The 27,825-nt window shown below is 40.2% G+C and overlaps 3 long non-coding RNA genes across 3 annotated transcripts; 1 reads left to right on the top strand and 2 right to left on the bottom strand.

Moving 5' to 3' along the window:
* Nucleotides 1-14,233, bottom strand: LOC117509648. The gene is made up of 3 exons (XR_004560461.1): nucleotides 14,103-14,233; nucleotides 6,301-6,311; nucleotides 1-11 (listed from the first exon to the last, which is right to left on the bottom strand). It is a non-coding gene; the product is annotated as an uncharacterized LOC117509648 (long non-coding RNA).
* Nucleotides 13,841-17,889, top strand: LOC117509647. Its single transcript, XR_004560460.1, has 2 exons — nucleotides 13,841-14,402; nucleotides 17,738-17,889. It is a non-coding gene; the product is annotated as an uncharacterized LOC117509647 (long non-coding RNA).
* LOC117509649 lies at nucleotides 14,454-27,797 on the bottom strand. The gene is made up of 3 exons (XR_004560462.1): nucleotides 27,787-27,797; nucleotides 26,465-26,475; nucleotides 14,454-14,619 (listed from the first exon to the last, which is right to left on the bottom strand). It is a non-coding gene; the product is annotated as an uncharacterized LOC117509649 (long non-coding RNA).
* Between the last annotated feature and the right edge of the window lie 28 nt (nucleotides 27,798-27,825).

The following is a 27,825-nucleotide window of genomic DNA, read 5'->3' as shown; positions in this document are numbered from 1 at the left end:
GTGACGAGATCCTGAGGCCCATTGTTGTGCCATACATCCAAGAACATCACCTCATGTTGCAGCAGGATAATGCACGGCCCCATGTTGCAAGGATCTGTACACAATTCTTGGAAGCTGAAAATGTCCCAGTTCTTGCATGGCCGGCATACTCACCGGACATGTCACCCATTGAGCATGTTTGGGATGCTCTGGACCGGCGTATACGACAGCGTGTACCAGTTCCTGCCAATATCCAGCAACTTCGCACAGCCATTGAAGAGGAGTGGACCAACATTCCACAGGCCACAATTGACAACCTGATCAACTCTATGCGAAGGAGATGTGTTGCACTGCATGAGGCAAATGGTGGTCACACCAGATACTCAATCAATCAATCAACTTTTTTCTTATATAGCGCCAAATCACAACAAACAGTTGCCCCAAGGCGCTCCATATTGTAAGGCAAGGCCATACAATAATTATGAAAAACCCCAACAGTCAAAACGACCCCCTATGAGCAAGCACTTGGCAACAGTGGGAAGGAAAAACTCCCTTTTAACAGGAAGAAACCTCCAGCAGAACCAGGCTCAGGGAGGGGTAGTCTTCTGCTGAGACTGGTTGGGGCTGAGGGAAAAAACCAGGAAAAAGACATGCCGTGAAGGGGGGCAGAGATCGATCACTAATGATTAAATGCAGAGTGATGCAAAAAGAGAAAGAAACAGTGCATCATGGGAACCCCCCACAATCTACGTCTAAAGCAGCATAACCAAGGGATGGTCCAGGGTCACCCGATCCAGCCCTAACTATAAGCCTTAGCGAAAAGGAAAGTTTTAAGCCTAATCTTAAAAGTAGAGCGGGTATCTGTCTCCCTGATCTGAATTGGGAGCTGGTTCCACAGGAGAGGAGCCTGAAAGCTGAAGGCTCTGCCTCCCATTCTACTCTTACAAACCCTAGGAACTACAAGTAAGCCCGCAGTCTGAGAGCGAAGCGCTCTAATGGGGTAATATGGTACTACGAGGTCCCTAAGATAAGATGGGACCTGATTATTCAAAACCTTATAAGTAAGAAGAAGAATTTTAAATTCTATTCTAGAATTAACAGGAAGCCAATGAAGAGAGGCCAACACGGGTGAGATATGCTCTCTCCTGCTAGTCCCCGTCAGTACTCTAGCTGCAGCATTCTGAACCAACTGAAGGCTTTTTAGGGAACTTTTAGGACAACCTGATAATAATGAATTACAATAGTCCAGCCTAGAGGAAATAAATGCATGAATTAGTTTTTCAGCATCACTCTGAGACAAGACCTTTCTGATTTTAGAGATATTGCAGTAAATGCAAAAAGGCAGTCCTACATATTTGTTTAATATGCGCTTTGAATGACATATCCTGATCAAAAATGACTCCAAGATTTCTCACAGTATTACTAGAGATCAGGGAAATGCCATCCAGAGTAACGATCTGGTTAGACACCATGCTTCTAAGATTTGTGGGGCCAAGTACAATAACTTCAGTTTTATCTGAGTTTAAAAGCAGGAAATTAGAGGTCATCCATGTCTTTATGTCTGTAAGACAATCCTGCAGTTTAGCTAATTGGTGTGTATCCTCAGGCTTCATGGATAGATAAAGCTGGGTATCATCTGCGTAACAATGAAAATTTAAGCAATACCGTCTAATAATACTGCCTAAGGGAAGCATGTATAAAGTGAATAAAATTGGTCCTAGCACAGAACCTTGTGGAACTCCATAATTAACTTTAGTCTGTCAAGAAGATTCCCCATTTACATGAACAAACTGTAATCTATTAGACAAATATGATTCAAACCACCGCAGCGCAGTGCCTTTAATACCTATGACATGCTCTAATCTCTGTAATAAAATTTTATGGTCAACAGTATCAAAAGCAGCACTGAGGTCCAACAGAACAAGCACAGAGATAAGTCCACTGTCCGAAGCCATAAGAAGATCATTTGTAACCTTCACTAATGCTGTTTCTGTACTATGATGAATTCTAAAACCTGACTGAAACTCTTCAAATAGACCATTCCTCTGCAGGTGATCAGTTAACTGTTTTACAACTACCCTCTCAAGAATCTTCGAGAGAAAAGGAAGGTTGGAAATTGGCCTATAATTAGCTAAGATAGCTGGATCAAGTGATGGCTTTTTAAGTAATGGTTTAACTACTGCCACCTTAAAGGCCTGTGGTACATAACCAACTAACAAAGATAGATTGATCATATTTAAGATTGAAGCATTAAATAATGGTAGGACTTCCTTGAGCAGCCTGGCAGGAATGGGGTCCAATAAACATGCCGATGGTTTGGACGAAGCAACCAATGAAAATAACTCAGACAGAACAACCGGAGAGAAAGAGTCTAACCAAATACCGGCATCACTGAAAGCAGCCAAAGATAACGATACATCTTTGGGATGGTTATGAGTAATTTTTTCTCTAATAGTCAAAATTTTGTTAGCAAAGAAAGTCATGAAGTCATTACTAGTTAAAGTTAATGGAATACTCAGCTCAATAGAGCTCTGACTCTTTGTCAGCCTAGCTACAGTGCTGAAAAGAAACCTGAGGTTATTCTTATTTTCTTCAATTAGTGATGAGTAGAAAGATGTCCTAGCTTTACGGAGGGCTTTTTTATAGAGCAACAAACTCTTTTTCCAGGCTAAGTGAAGATCTTCTAAGTTAGTGAGACGCCATTTCCTCTCCAACTTACGGGTTATCTGCTTTAAGCTACGAGTTTGTGAGTTATACCACGGAGTCAGACACTTCTGATTTAAAGCTCTCTTTTTCAGAGGAGCTACAGCATCCAAAGTTGTCTTCAAAGAGGATGTAAAACTATTGACAAGATACTCTAACTCCCTTACAGAGTTTAGGTAGCTACTCTGCTCTGTGTTGGTATATGATATTAGAGAACATAACGAAGGAATCATATCCTTAAACCTAGTTACAGCGCTTTCTGAAAGACTTCTAGTGTAATGAAACTTATTCCCCACTGCAGGGTAGTCCATCAGGGTAAATGTAAATGTTATTAAAAAATGATCAGACAGAAGGGAGTTTTCAGGGAATACTGTTAAATCTTCTATTCCCATACCATAAGTCAGAACAAGATCTAAGATATGATTAAAGTGGTGGGTGGACTCATTTACTTTTTGAGCAAAGCCGATAGAGTCCAATAATAGACCAAATGCAGTGCTGAGGCTGTCATTCTCAGCATCTGTGTGGATATTAAAATCGCCCACTATAATTATCTTATCTGAGCTAAGCACTAAGTCAGACAAAAGGTCTGAAAATTCACAGAGAAACTCACAGTAACGACCAGGTGGACGATAGATAATAACAAATAAAACTGTTTTTTGGGACTTCCAATTTGGATGGACAAGACTAAGAGACAAGCTTTCAAATGAATTAAAGCTCTGTCTAGGTTTTTGATTAATTAATAAGCTGGAATGGAAGATTGCTGCTAATCCTCCGCCCCGGCCCGTGCTACGAGCATTCTGACAGTTAGTGTGACTCGGGGGTGTTGACTCATTTAAACTAACATATTCATCCTGCTGTAACCAGGTTTCTGTTAGGCAGAATAAATCAATACGTTGATCAATTATTATATCATTTACCAACAGGGACTTAGAAGAGAGAGACCTAATGTTTAATAGACCACATTTAACTGTTTTAGTCTGTGGTGCAATTGAAGGTGCTATATTATTTTTTCTTTTTGAATTTTTATGCTTAAATAGATTTTTACTGGTTATTGGTGGTCTGGGAGCAGGCACCGTCTCTACGGGGATGGGGTAATGAGGGGATGGCAGGGGGAGAGAAGCTGCAGAGAGGTGTATAAGACCACAGCTCTGCCTCCTGGTCCCAGATACTGACTGGTATCCCCCCCCCCCCCAATAAAACAAAACTGCACCTTTCAGAGTGGCCTTTTATTGTGGACAGTCTAAGGCACACCTGTGCACTAATCATGGTGTCTAATCAGCATCTTGATATTGCACACCTGTGAGGTGGGATGGATTATCTCAGCAAAGGAGAAGTGCTCACTATCACAGATTTAGACTGGTTTGTGAACAATATTTGAGCGAAATGGTGATATTGTGTATGTGGAAAAAGTTTTAGATCTTTGAGTCCATCTCATACAAAATGGGAGCAAAACCAAAAGTGTTGCGTTTATATTTTTGTTGAGTATATTAATGCCTGTATTTTTGTATGTTTGTTTGGATCCCAATTATAACAGTGTCATGATTTTTTTTTAAATGGCAGGAATGGCCCGTAACTTCAAATCTGAGCAAGGATATAGAGCAATAATTTGAGCAAAATAATTAGAGCTTTTATAGTGTTTAATTAACACAATTTTATATCTGTATGTTGTTCACTTCATTCACCTACTGTTCTGTACTGATGATTTTATGCTATTCAGTTATTCATACAGCACAAATCAGAAGTCACCTCAAAGTACTGTATGCATGTAAAGTCTGGACTTTACCTCTACCTCATCAGCAGCCACAATGGTGCCAAAGGGAAAAAATAATTAATTAATTAATTTATTTATTTTTTTACAATACAGGAAGAAACCTCAAACAGACCAAATAATGTGGGGTGACTATCTGCTCTGGCCATACTAACAACACAGAACAGAAAGCATAACACCCAACCAACCCAACTGTATGAACATGCAGTTACCTAACTGAAATGTTGCAGCGGAACAACCAATAATAATCCGCTGTTCCCAGTGACTGAGTAGAAAACAACTAGAGGCAGATCAGAGTCCCAGGCCAACACACTGTGTTAGTGAGCCGTGTGTTGAAACCAGATCAGTCAGTGAGGTAGAAGATTTCTCAGAGCCCAATCTGAACCAGCCAGACCTCTGATTTATCTTCAAGTTATATTGCCACTCAGCAAAGTTACTTTTCTGGTTTAAACAGTTTCTATAGTGACTGTGTGTTGATGCAGGGTTTCACTCCTTCAGATACAAAATATTTAGCAGTTCACCCCACATTTTGGGGAGATGATGGTCTAGTTGTTAAGCGTTGGGCTTGAAGACCAGAAGATCCTTGGTTCAAATCTCAGCCTGACTGGAAAATCACTAAGGGCCCTTTGGCAAGGTCCTTAATCCCCTAGTTGCTCCAGGTGTGTAGTGGGAGCCTTGTATGGCAGCAGCTTGACATCGCGGTGAATGTGAGGCATTGATGTGTAAAGCAATTTGAGTGTCTGATGCAGATGAAATAAATGCAGTCCATTTATTTACATGTATGTAGCTTCCTATTTGTTTTCAAGACATTCTGAAGTGACTTCTTCAGGTCTCAAAAATTCTGATATAGTCCTTGTAAATTTCAGTGCAAGACCACTGTCATTCAGATAAGAGATATCCAGGAAGGCACTCCACACCAGCTGAACATCACATACACCACGTGTTGTCTGCCACTCATTAAAGTGACCTCCTCAGTTCAACAAATCTCCAGTGTAGTCCAAATGTACTTTGAGAAGATGTCAGTCATCTAAGGCCGGGTTCACACGGCAGGATAATTAGGCCAATATCGGACCCGATCTTCCCCTTCTGACAATCTTAAGGACGCCAAGACAATTGTGATGATGCTAAAGATAATCTTATCAGATATTCCTGCCGTGTGTGGTGCAGTAAGAGTGCTCCAGAAAGGCATCAGGAGCGCTCCAATCACAAATCGGGGATATTCAACATGTTAGATTTTTTTGGCCCGATATCACAGCGTGTTGTGTCCTCCGATCACAAACAAGCATGCAGCCTGCTGAATGTGACGTGCAGCCAATCAGAAAGTGAGGTGACGGACACACGGAGTGGAAAATAAAATCAAAATAGCTGTTCTGACTTACCAAAAAGTCCGGTGGTTGTGCTGTCTCCACTCCTTTAAAGAACGCCTTTTCTTTTTCTTTTTGTATCATTTTTTCCCCCTCTGTTTTAAATAGTCCACAAAGTACCTCCGTTTGTTTACTCTGAAGTCACATTTAATCTCAAGAGATTTTGCGAGATTTCCTGTCTGACCTGGGAATGTTCGTGTGTGAAATCTGTTTGTGTGTGGTGTTGTTGTCCTTACCGTGTGGCTGAACACCACACACTGTATGACCAAATCTGTTAGATCCATGATTTTTATCTTCACGTGTGTTGTCTCTCAGGTTTTGGAAACCTAAAGATAATTTTAAGATCATGCCGTGTGAACCAGGCTTCAGCAGGAAATGTCGCGACAATCATTCCATGTCAACAACTGCACTCGGAAAGTAATCTCATCAACAGTCATGAGACATCACAGCACCCCCTGTAATTTGAACCATCATCCTGAGGCCCACTGGTGCTGGTGCTTATACTGCGTTCACATTGGCAGTAAGTGACAGATGGAAAACCGGATGTCCCATTATTTTTAAAGAGGGGTTGATGGAAAAATTCCACCAACATTTGCTGCTTTGCCACATCAACAAGGACAAATCAGATGTTTTATCTCTAAGGAGGACAAACAGACAGTGACAGATGGATAATTTAAGTGCAGAGAATCACCTGGTTTTAAACAGGTTAACATAAATAATTTGTGTGATATTTCAGAAAGGAATTAATTTATAACCTCACAAAAAGTTAACTTTTTAAACTGCCATCACAGCCGGGGTTTCCTGTTTTAATATTACACTGTGCAAAGATATTGTATCTTTCAATTAAGTAAATTATTGTTTGTGTTATCATTGAAAAATGTCTCACATCGTCACCTGCAATCTGCCACTGTAGACAGCAGAAATTCTGCTATAACAACTGCTTTGATAGTTTTTCAGATGCTGATGTGAACACAGCATTATTCCCAGATTACACAGCATAAAGACAGGATACCAGTCTGACACCGGTTACTTCACTGGCTAAGGCCAGCACCCATTTATGGCTGGGTGGGCTGGAACAATGCAAATAAAGTAACCTACTCAAAGACACAGACAGGCAGCAAGACTAAGATTCAAACTCAGGTCTCCATTGGTAGCTCAACTCCTGATCAGCTGAGCTACCTGCTCCACCTTCAGTAATAGTAATGACACAACTGATACTGATTTAACCTTTCTCTTTGTCTTGGCAGCATTTTCCGGCTGTAAGTGGGGCTTTGATGGATTCTCCTTATAATGGCAACACGTCCTTGCAGACGTCCACGTCTAACCTCAACACTGCATACTGTCGACCATCGGAAGCAGAGGATGATGGGAAAGTGTCCAGTGACACCATCTGGCTGTGGATCGCTGTACTGGCAACGATTGGCAACATAGTGGTGGTGGCTGTGGTTTGTGCCTGTGCCTTCTGACAAGACAACACCTCTGCTGTCAGATAACAAATCTTGTACATTTTTAAAAAATATATATTTTTCTTCAGCTTTACATATTTGTTAGCTCAACAGACACAGATTTTTGAAGTGTGAAAAGTTAAAACTGTAAATACTGAACTTGTTCTTAAAAATAAAGCACCAAAATTGGAATTATGTCTGGATACACTGCAAATATAACATTTTGAGATGGATAGTAAATAACAAACTACATAAAATACTGTAAAAACACAGAATGACCAAACTCAAACAGCATACAGTCCCACACCACACATGTAGGCCTGACTAACCAGTAAGAACAAATCCACATTAGACATCGAGATCATTTTTAAAAAACTATTTGTGACAATCGTGCTTTTGCTGGGCTTCATTTCTGATCTCACTTTGACTTACAGTACATTAACTGTTCAAGAAGACCATCAGTTATTCATTTTTTATTTAGCTTTGAGTTTCTCAGCCTCAAAATTTCAATTAGTGATGCCCACTAGTACAACTATCAACCCGACACATTTAAATACCTGCAAACCAGACATATAGACAAGAAAATGGTTCCAGTCCAAATGCCAAATAAAAGAAAGTCAGTCCCTTCAGTTTCTGCCTTATTTCACTCAGGGTCATCACAGCAGATCCAAGGTGGATCTACATGTTGGTTTGGCACAAGATTTAATCCAAATGCCCTTCCTGACACAACTCCACATTACATGGGCAGGGGTGGCCTGGAACTGAGAACCTTCCACACTGTAAGCAGGCTCACTCAACCGGTCCAGAGGTCCATCTGTCCATTCATTTTCTATACCCAATAATTCTAATTAAGGGTCACGGTGGACTGGAGCCTATCCCAGTGGTCATGGGCTCCAGTCCCCCGTGACCCAATCCATCTAAACTGCATGTCTTTGGATGTGGAAGGAAGCCAGAGCACCCAAAGGGAACCCACAAGAGCACCAGTCCAGAAGTCAAAACAAGCTAATTCTAACTAGAATAATTGACTAGAATTCATATAAAATTACACTGCAACCATTCAATACAATTAGGAATATTTTGGTATAATAATAATGGCCTTTATTGCACCTATCTTTGGCCAGTTTTGCTCATTCCTTTTTGCAGCACCTCTCAAGTTCCATCAGGTTGGATGGGGAGCGTCAGTGTACAGCCATTTTTAGATCTCTCCAGAGATGTTCAATCAGATTCAGTTCTGGGCTCTGGCTGGGCCACTCAAGGACATTCACAGAGTTGTCCTGAAGCCACTCCTTTAATATCTTGGCTGTGTGCTTAGGGTCATCGTCCTACTGAAAGATGAACCGTCACCCCAGTCTGAGGTCAAGAGTGCTCTGGAGCAGGTTTTTTCCCCAGGATGTTTCTGTATATTGCTGCATTAATCTTTCCCTCAATCCTGACTAGTCTTCCAGTTCCTGCCACATAAAAAACATCCCCACAGCATGATGCTACCACCACCATGCTTCACTGTAGGGATGGTGCCTGGTTTCCTCCAAATATGGGGCCTGGCATTCACACCAAAGAGTTCAATCTTTGTCTCATCAGACCAGAGAATTTTGTTTTTCATGGTCTGAGAGGTCTGGAGTTTGCCTTATGTGCCTTTTACTAAGGAGTGACTTACATCTGGCCACTCTGCCATACAAGTCTAATTGGTAGATTGCTGCAGAGATGGTTGTCCTTCTGGAAGGTTCTCCTCTCCCCACAGATGAATGCTGGAGCTCTGATTAGTCCAGCGGATATGTAGAAGAATCGTTCACTTCCGGATAGAAGCATGAAATTTGGCACAAATGTAGCTAATTATGTCCTTTTTCATATAAAAGCAAGACCCACCTCAGCTCTTGCATGGTTCTTGCGTTATTCAAGATGCTGTCCAAGATGGCCGCCAAAAATCTGTTTTTGGCAAATAACTCAAAACTATGACTAGTTAGAGCAAAATATTGTATTACCATTGTATAGAAATATGGCTATTCTGCACATTTTGAGCCTAATTACAAGCTTGTAGCATGAATAGTTTTAAAGATACAATTTTTTTTAATCAATTAACAGTAGCGGATCTTTGTATATTCAATGTAACACTAATAGCTGGGTGATTTTGTATACATCTTTATTAAAAATTATACCTGTAAACAGACAATAAACACAATCACACATACATTTCCATATTATACAAAATATTTTTTCAAGTTTGTGACAATGTGTTCAGACATTTGATCAATTAATAATAAGTATCAACTTCATACAAAATGCATTGTTACCTAACTTATGTATGGCCTAAATCCAGCAGTCACCATTAAAAATATAGGCTGCACAGGATTCAACATCTACAACTGTTAAAACAATTAAATAATATTATTATGAATGCAATCAATAAAGTTTAGGCATTTAATAAATACTAAGGATCCACTTACCACTATACTGCAACAATCTGTTCTATTCAGATCACACAGAGCCTTGTCAGACTCACTATTGGAATGAATATGCACTGTCCCTGTAGGCCAGCACATACCTCCAGGCCTCCACACTGCTGCCCTCTACCAAGCTGTGTAGTCAGCAGTCACATGTGCACACACTTGTCCAACACTCAGAATGACTGGTAACAATGCATTGGGCTATGTCTAATTGTCTATGTACTGTCTAGCTAGCTGGTGGTGATGGTTAGATTCTGGACTTTTGGTGGTAGTTGTCCGTAGATGTATATGTGAAGAAAAGCTGAATATGGCTTCAAACTGTGCAAGAGAAAGTTCAACTTGTAAACTTGACTGGACAAAGTGTGTGATATGCCAGGCCGACATAGATGAAAAACTAATATGTCCAGCAAACAGTACCAGAAGCTCATTTGGCTCAGCTTATACTACTTTTGCAAACAATCTGATCAAATTCAAAGAGATAGGTGAATTCCCTATAAATGTAGATTTACACCTATTAGATGAAGGACAAGGGATTGAAGACACACTAAAGTCTAAAAAAGCTGTTTGGTATAAGTCTTGCTATGGGAAAGTTAGCAACATGAAACTTGAGAGAGCCATAAAGAGAAAAAGCACTTAAACTATTGTAAGCCCAGTCAAAACTCGAGCTAAGATTGCTCTCAGTACATCCTGTGATAGCTGTCTTTTTTGTGAAAAGAATGAAGGAACATTGCATAAAGCAAGGACAATGGAAATTGATGAAAAGTTCAAACAGTGTGCACAAGAAATGAATGACACTAAGCTCCTTGCCAAGTTAGCTGGATCAGATATGCATGCCTTAGATATCGTTTATCACAATGGTTGCTTGGTTAATTTATATAACAAAGCTCGTTCTCACAGCAGAAAGATTAACAAAGGTAACAATGATCAAAGTTGGGCCGAGAGTATTGCACTAGCTGAGTTAGCATCCTATGTTGAGGAACAGGCTGACGATATGGTGTTCAGTTTCAAACTGTCTGATTTGGTCAAGCTTTATGAAGCTCGCATTAGACAGCTCGGGGTTCATACACCTGACAAAGTAAACTCAACACGGCTTAAAGAACGTCTGCTCTCACAAGTGTCAGGTTTGCAGGCATTCAAATCAGGACGAGACATACTGTTAGCTTTTGAAGAGAATATTGGGGAAGTTCTGAAATTTGCCAAAGACAACAGCTATGACAGCAAGAGCAAAACTTTAGCAAATGCAGCAAAGATCATTCGCCATGAAATGCTTAACTGCAAGCAAGACTTCAATGGCTCTTTCAGCACTGATTGTCACAAAAAATGTGTGCCTGAATCTTTGAAAGCCATGGTGAGCATGATTCTTGAAGGCCCAGATATCACCCAGCAAAGTCAAGCTGAATCTGTGTCCACTGTTTCATCTGCAATTTCTGAATTGCTTATGTACAATTTTGTGAAAAAAAAAAGAAGATCACCCAATGCAGTGTCATTGAAACATAATGCTGACAAGGAGACTCCCCTTGCTATCTATATAGCATTAGTGATTCATGCAGAAACTCGTAAAAGAGACCTAATTGACAAGTTTCATCAAATGGGTCTTTGCATATCATACGATAGGGTTCTGCAAATATCTGAAGATTTGGGCAACAAGGCAGTGGCCCAGTAGAAAGCGGGCTTACTATGTCCAATGATACTGAGAAAAGATTTATTTACCATTGGACAAATGGACACTATAGATCATAACCTCACCTCAAGGGATGCTGCAGGATCTTTTCATGGTACAGCCATAACACTAACCCAGCACTCTCTAGCAGGCCATACAGGATATGAGCGTTCCTGCCAAGTTGAATCCTTAGGAACAGTACTGAAAGGTGTGACAGATCTGCCAAAATCATATACTGATATTATGCCTAAGACATTACAAGCTAAAGACATTCTTGTGCCAGTTATTCATGGTCTAGTGTGGCAACCACTGGACAGCAGCAATCAGCATTATGGTAAAAGCTGGTTGGAGAATGCCCACAGTTTGCTTCAAAAAGACAGCTTAGATGACAGAGACAACGTGTCATGGCCAGCATATCATGCCTCACTTCAGGAACTGTGCATCATACAGACATGTAACTATGCTTAAAATGTGCAGAATAGCCATATTTCTATTCACTAGTAATACAATATTTTGCTCTAACTAGTCATAGTTTTGAGTTATTTGCAAAAAAGTGATTTTTGGCAGCCATCTTGGACGCCATCTTGAATAACGCAAGAACCGTGCAAGATCTGAGGCGGGTCTTGCTTTTATATGAAAGAGGACATTAGATAGATACATTTGTGCCAAATTTCATGCTTCTATCCGGAAGTGAACAATTCTATCGAAAATTGACGCATATCCGCTGGACTAGATAGGTAACCAAGAAACTGATGGTCACTCTATCTGACTAAGGCCCTTCTGCCCCATTGCTCAGTTTAGAATTTCTTCCATTTATGGATGATGGAGGCCACTGTGCTCATTGGGACCTTCAAAAAAAGCAGTGTTTCTGTACTCATCCCCAGATTTGTGCCTTGAGACAATCTTGTCTCGGAGGTCTACAGACAATTCCTTTGACTTCATGCTTGGTTTGTGCTCTGACATGCACTGTCAACTGTGGGACCTTATATGTAGACAGGTGTGTGTCTTTCCAAATCATATCCAATCAACTGAATTTTCCCCAGGTAGACTTCAATTAAGCTGTAGAAACAAGGATGATCAGTGGAAACAGGATGCACATGATAGTTTTTACATTTTTAATAAACTTGAAAAAAAACATTTTTCACATTGTCATTATGGGGTATTGTTTATAGAATTTTGAGGAAAAAAAAAGAATTTCGTCAATTTTGAAATAAGGCTGTAACATAACAAAATGTGGAGCACTGTGAATACATTCCGGATGCAATGTATCTCATTTTTGGCAGAATTTAAACCTGTTTTGGGAATGCCCAAAGGAGTTGTAGCCCACTGCTTTAACCACTCATCCACAACAACAACACACTCTGCCATGCCAACACATCATGCAAAATCACATTTTGCTCACAATTCAGTAAAATCAACTACAGCGATAACAATCCCTCACAATACTTTTGCATATCTTTACAATATATTTTGCATTAGCTACATCTTTTCTCAATTAGCCACTCTTAATGCCCGTGGCTATGGAGTGGATGCAATCATAGAGCTGTATTTTGAGTTTGGCATTAAATATGCAGACATAGCATTACTGCTGAATGAAAAGCACAGTTATGCAATAAGCAAGAGAAAACTAAAAAGATTTCTTGGAATGAGAAGGCTGTTTGAGGAAACCCTACAACAGTCTGGTAGGTGCTGTTGATTTTATTCGTTGTCAGTTATCACGCTCTGGACAACTTCACAGATATAAATGGATGTATGCAAAGAATTGTTGCAAATCACGCCCTAAAAATAAAATCCCACCTCAAGTAATGACCCTTTTTGCCCCAAAATAAAAAGGGTCATGAAGGTTTTTTAAGCCTTGTGCACAAAATATCACCATTTAATGAATACTGGTGAAGAAAGTAAGAGCTGATGTGACCTTAACATCATGATGAGTGGATTATGCAACACGAGCTAGAGTTATGTAAGAACTTTCCTGCTTACACCACCACATGCACTATAGAGGTCAGCATCATAACTGATCTGTTTGTGAGATCACAAACCATCTTCTCTGCACACGGATATTTATGAGTGCGTCTGTGACCAGAATCATTAGTCTGTTAGCCCTCTGGGTAATAATGAGGTCATGGAGTTGAGTCTGACTTGGGTGCTTTTGTCAGTCGGGAAGGGTTCACTGAATTCAAGATTTTGCAGATGATGCTGTGATCTTTGTGGAACTAATGGACTGAGAAGCTGAGACAGAAGAATAGAATGAGGAAATTAAATTAATTCCTGTCATCATCAAATTCTAATGACACAATGTGTCGTAAGTAAAAATGACTGAAACAGTGTGAAGCAAAGGATAATAAAAGTTGTTAGGTCACATAAAAAATAATGATGGAATTAAAACAGTAAAAGATGCACATGAGAGTGAGGAAAGTAAGAGCATGTTTGTAATTTCTCCATAGTCACATAACTGTGTACAAAGAAACAAGCATCCTATAAACAAAATTTAGTACTTAAATGGTTAATTTAATACTTAATATCTTAAATTCTGCCACAAGAAATAGGGGTGAACAAAATTAAACCTTTTTTGTATTGATCAGTTTGCAATAAGAATCAAAATGTCAGAATACAAACACGTTATTGCGATTCGGTAGATAGTTAATAAAGAACAAATAGGAAAAACCATCCATGAATACATGTATAATATCCCTAACTATAGCTGTTGTTTGGTCAGTCTAGGCTCAGGTGCGAACTGTTGACCCACTAAAGTTTGTGCCTCTTCATTTCTTGATGTCCACTCAGCTGCCTGTACCGACTGAAGTGTGGACACCTCAGTCCATTGACCTTCATTGTTTTTTCATCCGGTGATCTCAACAACTTTGGAACTAAGTCAACAGATTCAACAATGATGAAGTTGTATAAAGCTGTTTTCATGGACACAATGACAACATCATCCAACCAACAAGTTTTGGAGTCATTCAAATTCTTCCGTCCTGCCATCCTACTCCATGGACATGTGACCAAGTGAGCAACCCAGCTGTTTAGCTACCCAGGTCAAAGGTGAGACATAATACCAGTCAGCGTACCTTTTTATTTGTGTCACAGAAAGACTTTGTGTATCAAGGTCAAACTTGGTACATAAGGTCACTTCACCAACACGTCAGACAAGTTTGCCATTGAGTTCGGTGACACAGGTTACGGTACGTGAGTGTTTTCCTTAAGTGAGGTGTCAGTCACAAAAATCTACATCTGTCCTGGTCTACTATGGAGCTACACACTATTCCTAGGTATTGGAAAAGCTGAGGGATGTACCAGAAGGTAGGTAGGTAGGTAGGTAGGCAAAATCCTCAACTTATATTCAATTGAATACACCATAAAGACAAGATATTTAATGTTCAAACTGATAAACTTTATTGTTTCTGTGCAAATATTTGCTCATTTTGAAATGGATGCCTGCAACACATTTCAAAAAAACTGGGGCAGGGGTATGTTTACCACTGTGTTACATCACCTTTCCTTCTAACAACACTCAATAAGCATTTGGGAACCGAGGACACTAATTGCTGAAGCTTTGTAGGTGGAATTCTTTCCCATTCTTGCTTGATGTACGACTTCAGTTGTTCAACAGTCCGGGGTCTCAGTTGTCATATTTTGTATTTCATAATGCGCCACACATTTTCAATGGGTGACAGGTCTGGACTGCAGGCAGGTCAGTCTAGTACCCGCACTCTTTTACTATGAAGCCACACTGTTGTAACACATGCAGAATGTGGCTTGGCATTGTCTTGATGAAATAAGCAGGGATGTCCCTGAAAAAGACGTTGCTTGGATGGCAGTAATGTGTTGCTCCAAAACCTGGATGTACCTTTCAACATTGATGGTGCCATCACAGATGTGTAAGTTACCCATGCCATGGGCACTAACACACCCCCCATACCATCACAGATGCTCGGTTTTGAACATTGCGCTGGTAACAATCTGGATGGTCTTTTTCCTCTTTTGTCCAGAGGACAGCACATCCATGATTACAAAGACAATTTGAAATGTGGACTCATCAGACCACAGCACACTTTTCCACTTTGTGTCTGTCCATTTCAAATGAGCTCAGGTCCAGAGAAGGTGGTGGCGTTTCTGGATGTTGTTGATGTATGACTTTCGCTTTGCATGGTAGAGTTTTAACTTGCAGTTGTAGATGTAGCGACAAACTGTGTTAACTGACAATGGTTTTCTGAAGTGTTCCTGAGTCCACGCAGTAAGATTCTTTACACAATGTCGGGTTTTAATGCAGTGCTGGCTGAGGGATCGAAGGTCACAGGCATTCAGTGTTGGTTTTTGACCTTGTCGCTTACATGTATAAAGTTCTCCAGATTCTCTGAATCTTGTGATTATATTATGGACTGTAGATGATGGAATCCCTAAATTCCTTGCAATCGAACATTGTTCTTAAACTGGTGGACAATTTTTTTTCACGCAGTTGTTCACAAAGTGGTGATCCTCACCCCATCTTTGCTTGTGAATGGCTGAGCCTTTTGGGGATGCTCCTTTTATACCCAATCATGACACTCACCTGTTTCCACTTAACGTATTCACCTGTGGAATGTTCCAAACAGGTGTTCTTTGAGCAGTGGTGATGTAACACAGTGGTAAACATACCACTGTCCCAGCTTTTTTGAAACATGTTGCAGGCATCCATTTCAAAATGATCAAATATTTGCACAAAAACAATAACGTTTATCAGTTTGAACATTAAATATCTTGTCTTTGTGGTGTATTCAATTGAATATAGGTTGAAGAGGATTCGCAAATCATTGTATTCTGTTTTTAATTTACGTTTTACACAACGTCCCAACTTCATTGGAATTGGGGTTGTATGTGATATGGATGAGAGTGTTGCATTTGACATTTGTATGTGAGTGACATGCTCGTGTTGTTTCTCTGAGTGGTATGTGTTCAAAACCTTGTACTGCCTGTGTCTTGTGTCAGCGTGATAAGCAAAGAACAGAATATTTCATGATGCCTGTCTGCCTCAGACGGAGATATGAAGCCCTTCAGTTTTATCAAGTGGTCCGAGGCCAAGCGTCATGGAACATTCTGCCCAACAATTCCAAAAACCTGTGGTGATCATCTGTTCCTTAGTTTTTGTTGAAAGGTAACACAGCTTTCTATTCTCTCACTCCCAAACCCAACTCATTCATAAGCAGGGAACATTTTAACCTTACAGCCAAAGAACGTATTTTGTTTTTGAACAAGTATGACTTCCTTTTGTGACTTCATCATGGCATGACATGTATCAATCAGTCTCAAATACTTTTGTGATCAATTTAAACTTTACATCATCTTTCTAGCCTCATTGGTTGCAGAGCTATAGCAGAAAATATGTTTTTTGCACCATTTTTGTTGATCTTGACGTTTGTCCAATCCTTTCCAAAATGTAATCAACTTGAGATATCTATCTGCCCAAGTAATATTCTCACCAAGATTGGTGAAAATTGTCCAACCATTTTTATTTTATTTTTTTACTTATCTTGTTCCCAGACAAACACACTGGGCCAATTATTATGCCCTGCTTCAATGCTTCACTGACATGCAGAGTAATAAATGATATTCTGCATTATATCACCATATTAAAAGGGCAAAAAATCAAGACAAACTAATTACAATTTGATGAACTATAATACACCATCTCATCTCATTTTATGCAAAATAATCAACACTACAGCAACGGTTAATTTATCATCTAATGACAGCTAATGCACTTACGCAGCTGCTGTACAAGATGATAATTTCAGCAGTCAGTGTGGTGTGTTCACATCAGCACAGGCCTTACGGACTTACAGTATACTGTTCTAAAGTCCCAGACAGAAATGTGAGCTTCACTTCCCAGCATTCTCTGAGTCACAGCTGGATTTATGGTGTGAACTCACAATGCAGTCAGTGCTTTACATCCTAGTCAGCATATTAAACTATGACCAGAACTGTAGGTGGTCCTCTAGCCTGCAGATAACTCCTTTTTAGGGGTTGGTGGTGGGATGGCATTCTAGCTCCTGAAAAAGGGCTTATAAAGCTAAACGCCAGAAAATTAAACCCCCTGTTTCTGCACCCCGTGGTGCATTATGCATTATGAATGATAAAACTCAACTCATTTTTTGGATGGTTTGGGTCCTCATCCCTGGGAAAGAAGAAGAAAAAAAACATTGGCGAATACTAAGAGTTCTGTCTCTGGAGAGTAGCGGTTAGTGCAGTGTTGAAGGATGTTCCAATACATTGCTTCAACCAGGTCAAACTTGAGGTGGCTCATGCTGGTGGACTCCTGGATATTTTTTTCTCAACAAGATTGACAATCTTTCATTGTCAAACTGTCAAGCTGTAACCTTCCATGTTTTCTGCCTTTGTAGATACCCACTTTGTTGTTTGGAGTGATGTCGAAAAAACTGGCCTGTCTTCTACAAGTATGCTGAGAAACTGCACGGTGAAAAGTCTTGCATTAAAAAAACAGAGGACTTGGACACACAGATGTTTACTACAAACTCACACAACAAACAAAGTGGCAACAAGAAGGACTAACCTGTGGAGTTGGGGAAGAAGGCATCAGGATACATCTTGGATGGAACAGAAAACTATAAAAACATCACATGCTGCCAAAGTGATTTAATGTCAGAACAAAACTAGACTAATGAGCAACGAGTTCAGGCAGACAACTCAAACTTCTTACTCCATATAGACAACCATACCCCACTTCACATAATTACCAGATACTTCCTTCTGAAACATACAGTCTACAGAAAACACTAAACACTCCATCCAAATCAGGTGGGCTGTCTAAAGGCACCTTGACACTTACAGGCATTTAACCCCCACACTGCAGTGCAATTCTTTGTGCCAGTGTGACCCAGTGTGTTCCACTGGATGCCGCGCTTTGGCCCGCTGGACACTGTGTTAAAAATAATTACTTTGTAGTAGATTAAGCATTTGCTCTCAGAGTTTGACTGATGAAACCAACTTTTATGGCTTCTGGAATCATAGAGAAATTTTCTACAGCTGTAGTTCTCTCTCTCACTCTCTCTCTCTCGTGCGCTTCATTACACGGAGAACACATTTGGAATTGTCTAAAAGGTTATTATTTGTAATGTTTATACCGTAATGGCTTGGTAAAACAGTTGCATTTTCATTCCTTCTCATGAGTATCTGTAAAATCATGTTTATGATACTGTTATTTCACCCTGGTTCTTTCTGTAACACTGCCCCCTCACAAAGTACAAACTCAAACCATTCCGCATTTTTAAATTTATTCAAAGTCACGATGAGAAATCTCAGGCCTGGATTCTGCAGGAACTTCTCTCACAAACGAGATCCGCCCCTACAGAACCCTGAAAATGGACCTAAACAGTTTTTATACAGGATTATTGGCCACCGTGAGCATTCGAGGGAGGTCCCATCCCCTGCCTGAAACGCGTGCAATAACGGAAGACATACGAGGGCTGTCAATAAAGTATAGGTCTTTTTATTTTTTTTCAAAAACTATATGGATTTCATTCATATGTTTTTACGTCAGACATGCTTGAACCCTCGTGGGCATGCGTGAGTTTTTCCACGCCTGTCGGTGACGTCATTCGCCTGTGAGCACTCCTTGTGGGAGGAGTCGTCCAGCCCCTCGTCGGAATTCCTTTGTCTGAGAAGTTGCTGAGAGACTGGCGCTTTGTTTGATCAAAATTTTTTCTAAACCTGTGAGACACATCGAAGTGGACACGGTTCGAAAAATTCAGCTGGTTTTCCGTGAAAATTTTAACGGCTGATGAGAGATTTTGAGGTGATACTGTCGCTTTAAGGACTTCCCACGGAGCGAGACGTCATGCAGCGCTCTCAGGCGCCGTTGTCAGCCTGTTTCAAGCTGAAAACCTCCACATTTCAGGCTCTATTTATTCAGGACGTCGTGAGAGAACAGAGAAGTTTCAGAAGAAGTCGGTTTCAACATTTTATCCGGATATTCCACTGTTAAAGGAGATTTTTTTAATGAAAGACGTGCGGACGGGTCCACGCGTTGGGACGCAGCCGGCGCGGTGCGGCGGCACAGGAGAAACACCTCCGTGTTGATAACCATTTGTAAAATCCAGGCGGCTTTTGATGGCTTTCAGTGGAGTGAGTATATGAGAAATTGTTTAACAGCTGGACATGTTCCAACTTGTCCTTAAGGCTTCCAATGGAGGTGTTTTGCCTGTGGCGGAGCGTCGCGGCGGCTGCGAGCCGACACTGCAATCCGCCCGCACGTCTTTCATTAAAAAAATCTCCTTTAACAGTGGAATATCCGGATAAAATGCTGAAACCGACTTCTTCTGAAACTTCTCTGTTCTCTCACGACGTCCTGGATCAATAGAGCCTGAAATGTGGAGGTTTTCAGCTTGAAACAGGCTGACGACGGCACCTGAGAGCGCTGCACGACATCTCGCTCTGTGGGAAGTCCTTAAAGCGACAGTATCACCTCAAAATCTCTCATCAGCCGTTAAAATTTTCACGGAAATCCAGCTGAATTTTTCGAACCGTGTCCACTTCGATGTGTCTCACAGGTTTAGAAAAAATTTTGATCAAACAAAGCGCCAGTCTCTCAGCAACTTCTCAGACAAAGGAATTCCGACGAGGGGCTGGACGACTCCTCCCACAAGGAGTGCTCACAGGCGAATGATGTCACCGACGTATGAAACATATGAATAAAATCCATATAGTTTTTGAAAAAAATAAAAAAGACCTATACTTTATTGACAGACCTCGTATGATTTATAATTGTCACCTAACTCTCTTTGTTCTAAATGGTAGAAACTGGTTAAGTCCGGTTCTACCTGCACATACCAACATAGAACAAAGAAAAGTAAGAATAAGGGTGGAAACTAAGACTAGAATCCTAACTAAAACAACTACTTTAATACCAGTATAGGTAGAGAAAACAAATAAAGAAAAACACAAATGAACACACAAATATATTAAACAATACATTTAACATCTCGTCATAATCGTTCAGATGAGCTGCGCTGTGATGCGCTGACAGTGTTTTTTAATTGTTTGTGCAATGTTCACATGAAGTTCACATAATTAATGCATGCCAAAGATTTTCTTGTGCACTTTGTGCACTTGCATGAAGCCGTGCACAGTTTACAACAGTTTACGAGTTTACAAAGCGTTTACTCTCTGGCATGGCAGATTGCGTACCAGTGTGAGGATTAAATTCGTGCAAATGTCAAGGCACCTTAAGACACAAATTTCCCAGCTCCCCCTCTATCTGATAAATGCTGCCACCACTGCATCCACATCACAACTACTGCTCAGCCTCACCTCCACCCCAGCATCCACCTGTGGGCTCCGACTGGGAAAATGTACACCTAATCTTCACTCCCAAACAAGAAAGCGTTTGCGGGGAGTGATGAGGCCGGAGCTTAGATGCCAAAGTCAAAATTTGTACTGTTGCTGTAATAAACATGTTTTAAACGTGAGTCGTCACCAATTTCTAACTGTGAAATATATATGGAAGATAACAACTCAGTTTATGATTGATGTATAAAAACAGCATATTAGTTGGTCTCCAAAAGGATGCAGCAAAGCCACTGAAACTGTAACTTTCATTCTGTTTTAACAATTGTCTATTATTGTGTCACAACTTCAGATAGAGCAATAAATCTGTATTTCTTTTCTTGGCTGCACTCGGGCTGCTGAGAAGGACAAATACAGCTCACAGTGATTTAAAGTAGTTGGAGATGATACATTTTACAGACAATTTTAAAAAATGTTAATAACACAACCACACATACAGGATGTCCCAAAAAAGTGAAACAAAATGATTTGAATCTAATTAACGGCTAATCAGACATCATTTCTTCTGAAGTGGTTTGCGGCTGATCCACTGAGGATCAGTTGCAGTCGAGCAAAAAGGGAAACTGGTGGAATTCTACTTTGAGACCAAATCGATCGTGCAAACTCAACGACAATATCGTCATTTTGCAGTTAGAGAGGCTTGAGACAGAAAGACAATATGGACGATTGTAAAGACGTTTCAAACTGATAGAACTGTTCACAATGTCATTAACAAAGGGAGATCTGGCCGAACCAGAGGACGATGCACTTATTGAGCACATCTTGTGAATGCCAAAACTCTTACAAACTGAGGTGAAATTAGAAATGAACAGCAGAAATAAAATTATTTTTGGGACACCCTGTGTCATGTGCATGCATATTCATAGGATATGGCAGTCACGGGACTGCAGCTCATTATACAACATCAGCACGTTGTGACCAAATGATTTCCCTTAACTGTCCAATAAAGTGAGCTTTTCTTTTCATAAGTTTGTTTTGGTTATTAACACAACATGCTTAAATTCCTGTCTTTAATATTACTACCTGCAGGACATCAACCACCAGTCTGATTCGTCATCCAGCACAACATCTTTCTACATTTTTATGTGTTATGAGTCAAATTTTTTCATTTTAAAAGGGAAATTACATTTAAATAAATTAATTTATATATACATTTATACATACAGTGGGGTAAAAAAGTATTTAGTCAGCCCTTGATTGTGCAAGTTCTCCTACTTCTGAGAGAGGTGTGTAATTTTCATCACAGGTACAATTTTTTTCAGTAGTACAAGTTCATGTAGTTAGCGGAACTTAATAATTTTGCTTACAGTTAATCTTGCAGTTTTGTGGAAGTTGCTGTCAAAATGAATGACATACAGAAGAATGAATCTACTTCCACGGGAGCTACCTCTGAGTCAGTAAAGTTTTCTGAATTAGCATCAAAAGACAAAAAAAAAAAAAAAAAAGAAGTGAATTGGTGTTCCCAAAATGCATCCTTTATGGAACACCAGCATATGAATATATGTCATTATTCAGCCTACTATAACAATAAAAAAGAGTAGAAATTATTCATTCCAACTCTACATTCCAGCCTTAATGAAATCAGAATGACACGATTGCTCCATTAGAGTATGTTGTGTTGTCTTTAAAATATTACAGAGCAAAGCATGGAAACCCACATTTTTCCAGTTAGAAGTGTCATAGGTATGTTAGTTTGAAAGAATTGTCATGCAACCTTTCTTAAAGCTGCACTGTCTGGTATAAAGCTATTTTCAGTAGTGCCATGTTATGCCCTTAAATGAGATGTCCATATCAAGAATAAATTTTGCAGAGGAGATCCAACCGACCTTGGCATACTTGGAGGTAAAGGAGGCCTCATCATCTCTGAGAGCATTTTTTTTTTTCCTGAAAAGGGGTTTTTTTTGGAAAGAAAAGGAGGAGAGGAGAGAGAGAGATCCCAGCTGCAGCAGGAAGAAAGAGCGCTCTAACAATGTACTCAGTATCTGTGTTTTATCATATACGTTTTTAATAAATTTCCTTGATTGATAAAGAACATGGCAGTCATCCATAATTAACGAATGCAACAGAAACAAATAAATATTGTACAGAGTTAATGCAAGGAGGGGAATAATAAGCATTATTATAAGGCTGCGATACTAAATGCGCTCTGATTGGCTGATTATCAGACGGATATTTTCCAATATGGGACCGGTTACCATGACAATCAGTCCACAACGCATACTTTCATTGCAAACCAGGAAGCTAAAAACACGATTAGAAAAACCAAGTCGGACATGAACATACTCCATAAATATCTAAACAGCACCGGAAAAAACACACGGATTGAAAGTTTACCAGCTAACGACCAGATCATCTGTTAAACTAGTGGAGGTGAAGAAAGTGAACAAGCTCAACACCGTCAGCAGTATATTCAGGTCTGATATTTCCCCGTACAAACCTCTCGCTCGGTTAATAATCCTTTAAAATTGTAAAAGTTTATTTTCACCTTTGTCAGCAAATTAGTTATTTTAAGTAAATTAAACTTGTCACTGAGTTGATTTTATTCACAATTTTTAGTTGATCAGACCCAACATCACTTTCATTAAAATTCTTAAATTCAGTCAGTTATATATATATATATATATATATAATCACGTGTGATTACATCAGACATGCTTGAACCCTCGTGGGCATGCGAGAGTTTTTTCATGCCTGTCGGTTACGTCATTCGCCTGTGGGCAGTCTTTGAGTGAGGAGTGGCCCACCCTCTCGTCAATTTTTTCATTGTTTAGGAATGGCTCAGAGACTGCTGCTTTGTTTGATCAAAATTTTTTCAAAACCTGTAAGGCACAACTGAGTGGACACCATTTGATAAATTCAGCTGGTTTTCGGTGAAAATTTTAACGGCTGATGAGAGATTTTGGAGTTTTACTGTCACCGTAAGGACGGCCCACGGCGCCTGACGGCGATCTGCGCTCCGAGGCGGCGTCGTCTCGCTGTTTCAAGCTGAAAACTTCCGAATTTCAGGCTCTGTGGACCCAAGACGTCGTGAGATAACAGAGAACTTTCAGAAGAATTCGGGATCAGGAGTTTATCCAGACATTCCACTGTTAAAGGAGATTTTGTAATGAAAGAACGTGCGGGCAGATTCGCATGTCGGGCCGGACCCGACCGCGGGGGGTCGCCACAGGAAAAACACCTCTGTTGGAAACCTTAACAGACAAGTTGGAACATGCCCAAGCTGTTAAACAATTTCTCAGATACTCACTTGTTGAAAGCCATCAAAAGCCGCCTGAATTTTACAAATGATTTTCAACATGGACGTGTTTTCATGTTGCGGCGCAGACGGATTTGCCATGTCGTCACGGATCTGACTCGGCAAATTCGTCCGCACGTTCTTTCATTACAAAATCTCCTTTAACAGTGGAATGTCCGGGTAAACTCCTGATGCCGGTGTTGTGAAAGTGTAGGAACACGGACCCACAACAGGGGGCGTTAAATGAACAGGCAATGGATAAGCCAAACAGTAACAATTTAAGGCTACACACAGAGGGACTCAAATCCTGCAGTGCCAGGCGTGTCCCCCTGCTTAAGCCAGTACATGTCCAGGCCCGTCTGAAGTTAGCCAGAGACCATATGGATGATCCAGAAGAGGATTGGGAGAATATCATGTGGTCAGATGAAACCAAAATAGAACTTTTTGGTAAAAACTCAACTTGTCATGTTTGGAGGAAGACGAACGTCGAGTTGCATTCCAAGAACACCATATCTACTGTGAAGCATGGGGGGTGGAAACATCATGCTTTGGGGCTGTTTTTCTGCAAACTGGACAAGATGACTGATCCGTGTTAAGGGAAGAATGAACGTGGCCATGTATCATGGGATTTTAAGCCAAAATCTTCCATCAGTGAGAGCACTGACGATGCAACATCCACTGGCTTCCAGTTCGTTTTAGAAATGATTTTAAAATTTTAATGTTTGTTTTTAAAGTTATTTATGGCCTTGCACCTCCCTACTTGTCTGAAATTTTAACTTTGCGCACCTACAGTAGGACATTAAGGGCGTCTGGCCAGCTTTACTTAGATGTTCCAAGGTCAAGATATAAACGCTGGGGTGATCATGCTTTCGCGGTAGCTGGCCCCAGACTGTGGAATGAGCTACCTCTTGAGTTACGTACTATTCAACTCAATCAATCAACTTTTTTCTTATATAGCGCCAAATCACAACAAACAGTTGCCCCAAGGCGCTCCATATTGTAAGGCAAGGCCATACAATAATTATGAAAAACCCCAACGGTCAAAACGACCCCCTATGAGCAAGCACTTGGCCACAGTGGGAAGGAAAAACTCCCTTTTAACAGGAAGAAACCTCCAGTAGAACCAGGCTCAGGGAGGGGCAGTCTTCTGCTGAGACTGGTTGGGGCTGAGGGAAAGAACCAGGAAAAAGACATGCCGAGAAGGGGGGCAGAGATCGATCACTAATGATTAAATGCAGAGTGATGCATACGGAGCAAAAAGAGAAAGAAACAGTGCATCATGGGAACCCCCCCACAGTCTACGTCTAAAGCAACATAACCAAGGGATGGTCCAGGGTCACCCGATCCAGCCCTAACTATAAGCCTTAGCGAAAAGGAAAGTTTTAAGCCTAATCTTAAAAGTAGAGAGGGTATCTGTCTCCCTGATCTGAATTGGGAGCTGGTTCCACAGGAGAGGAGCCTGAAAGCTGAAGGCTCTGCCTCCCATTCTACTCTTACAAACCCTAGGAACTACAAGTAAGCCCGCAGTCTGAGAGCGAAGCGCTCTAATGGGGTAATATGGTACTACGAGGTCCCTAAGATAAGATGGGACCTGATTATTCAAAACCTTATAAGTAAGAAGAAGAATTTTAAATTCTATTCTAGAATTAACAGGAAGCCAATGAAGAGAGGCCAACACGGGTGAGATATGCTCTCTCCTGCTAGTCCCCGTCAGTACTCTAGCTGCAGCATTCTGAACCAACTGAAGGCTTTTCAGGGAACTTTTAGGACAACCTGATAATAATGAATTACAATAGTCCAGCCTAGAGGAAATAAATGCATGAATTAGTTTTTCAGCATCACTCTGAGACAAGACTTTTCTGATTTTAGAGATATTGCATAAATGCAAAAAGGCAGTCCTACATATTTGTTTAATATGCGCTTTGAATGACATATCCTGATCAAAAATGACTCCAAGATTTCTCACAGTATTACTAGAGATCAGGGAAATGCCATCCAGAGTAACGATCTGGTTAGACACCATGCTTCTAAGATTTGTGGGGCCAAGTACAATAACTTCAGTTTTATCTGAGTTTAAAAGCAGGAAATTAGAGGTCATCCATGTCTTTATGTCTGTAAGACAATCCTGCAGTTTAGCTAATTGGTGTGTATCCTCTGGCTTCATGGATAGATAAAGCTGGGTATCATCTGCGTAACAATGAAAATTTAAGCAATACCGTCTAATAATACTGCCTAAGGGAAGCATGTATAAAGTGAATAAAATTGGTCCTAGCACAGAACCTTGTGGAACTCCATAATTAACTTTAGTCTGTGAAGAAGATTCCCCATTTACATGAACAAACTGTAATCTATTAGACAAATATGATTCAAACCACCGCAGCGCAGTGCCTTTAATACCTATGACATGCTCTAATCTCTGTAATAAAATTTTATGGTCAACAGTATCAAAAGCAGCACTGAGGTCCAACAGAACAAGCACAGAGATAAGTCCACTGTCCGAAGCCATAAGAAGATCATTTGTAACCTTCACTAATGCTGTTTCTGTACTATGATGAATTCTAAAACCTGACTGAAACTCTTCAAATAGACCATTCCTCTGCAGGTGATCAGTTAGCTGTTTTACAACTACCCTCTCAAGAATCTTTGAGAGAAAAGGAAGGTTGGAGATTGGCCTATAATTAGCTAAGATAGCTGGGTCAAGTGATGGCTTTTTAAGTAATGGTTTAATTACTGCCACCTTAAAGGCCTGTGGTACATAACCAACTAACAAAGATAGATTGATCATATTTAAGATTGAAGCATTAAATAATGGAAGGACTTCCTTGAGCAGCCTGGCAGGAATGGGGTCTAATAAACATGTTGATGGTTTGGATGAAGTAACTAATGAAAATAACTCAGACAGAACAATCGGAGAGAAAGAGTCTAACCAAATACCGGCATCACTGAAAGCAGCCAAAGATAACGATACATCTTTGGGATGGTTATGAGTAATTTTTTCTCTAATAGTCAAAATTTTGTTAGCAAAGAAAGTCATGAAGTCATTACTAGTTAAAGTTAATGGAATACTCAGCTCAATAGAGCTCTGACTCTTTGTCAGCCTGGCTACAGTGCTGAAAAGAAACCTGGGGTTGTTCTTATTTTCTTCAATTAGTGATGAGTAGAAAGATGTCCTAGCTTTACGGAGGGCTTTTTTATAGAGCAACAAACTCTTTTTCCAGGCTAAGTGAAGATCTTCTAAATTAGTGAGACGCCATTTCCTCTCCAACTTACGGGTTATCTGCTTTAAGCTACGAGTTTGTGAGTTATACCACGGAGTCAGACACTTCTGATTTAAAGCTCTCTTTTTCAGAGGAGCTACAGCATCCAAAGTTGTCTTCAATGAGGATGTAAAACTATTGACGAGATACTCTAACTCCCTTACAGAGTTTAGGTAGCTACTCTGCTCTGTGTTGGTATATGACATTAGAGAACATAAAGAAGGAATCATATCCTTAAACCTAGTTACAGCGCTTTCTGAAAGACTTCTAGTGTAATGAAACTTATTCCCCACTGCAGGGTAGTCCATCAGGGTAAATGTAAATGTTATTAAAAAATGATCAGACAGAAGGGAGTTTTCAGGGAATACTGTTAAGTCTTCTATTTCCATACCATAAGTCAGAACAAGATCTAAAATATGATTAAAGTGGTGGGTGGACTCATTTACTTTTTGAGCAAAGCCGATAGAGTCTAATAATAGATTAAATGCAGTGTTGAGGCTGTCATTCTCAGCATCTGTGTGGATGTTAAAATCGCCCACTATAATTATCTTATCTGAGCTAAGCACTAAGTCAGACAAAAGGTCTGAAAATTCACAGAGAAACTCACAGTAACGACCAGGTGGACGATAGATAA

Source organism: Thalassophryne amazonica, chromosome 4 (genome assembly GCF_902500255.1).
Source record: "Thalassophryne amazonica chromosome 4, fThaAma1.1, whole genome shotgun sequence".
NCBI classification, from domain to species: Eukaryota; Metazoa; Chordata; class Actinopteri; order Batrachoidiformes; family Batrachoididae; genus Thalassophryne; species Thalassophryne amazonica.
The sequence above is the reverse complement of the archived record's forward strand: the minus strand, read 5'-3'. Positions and strand labels throughout refer to the sequence as shown.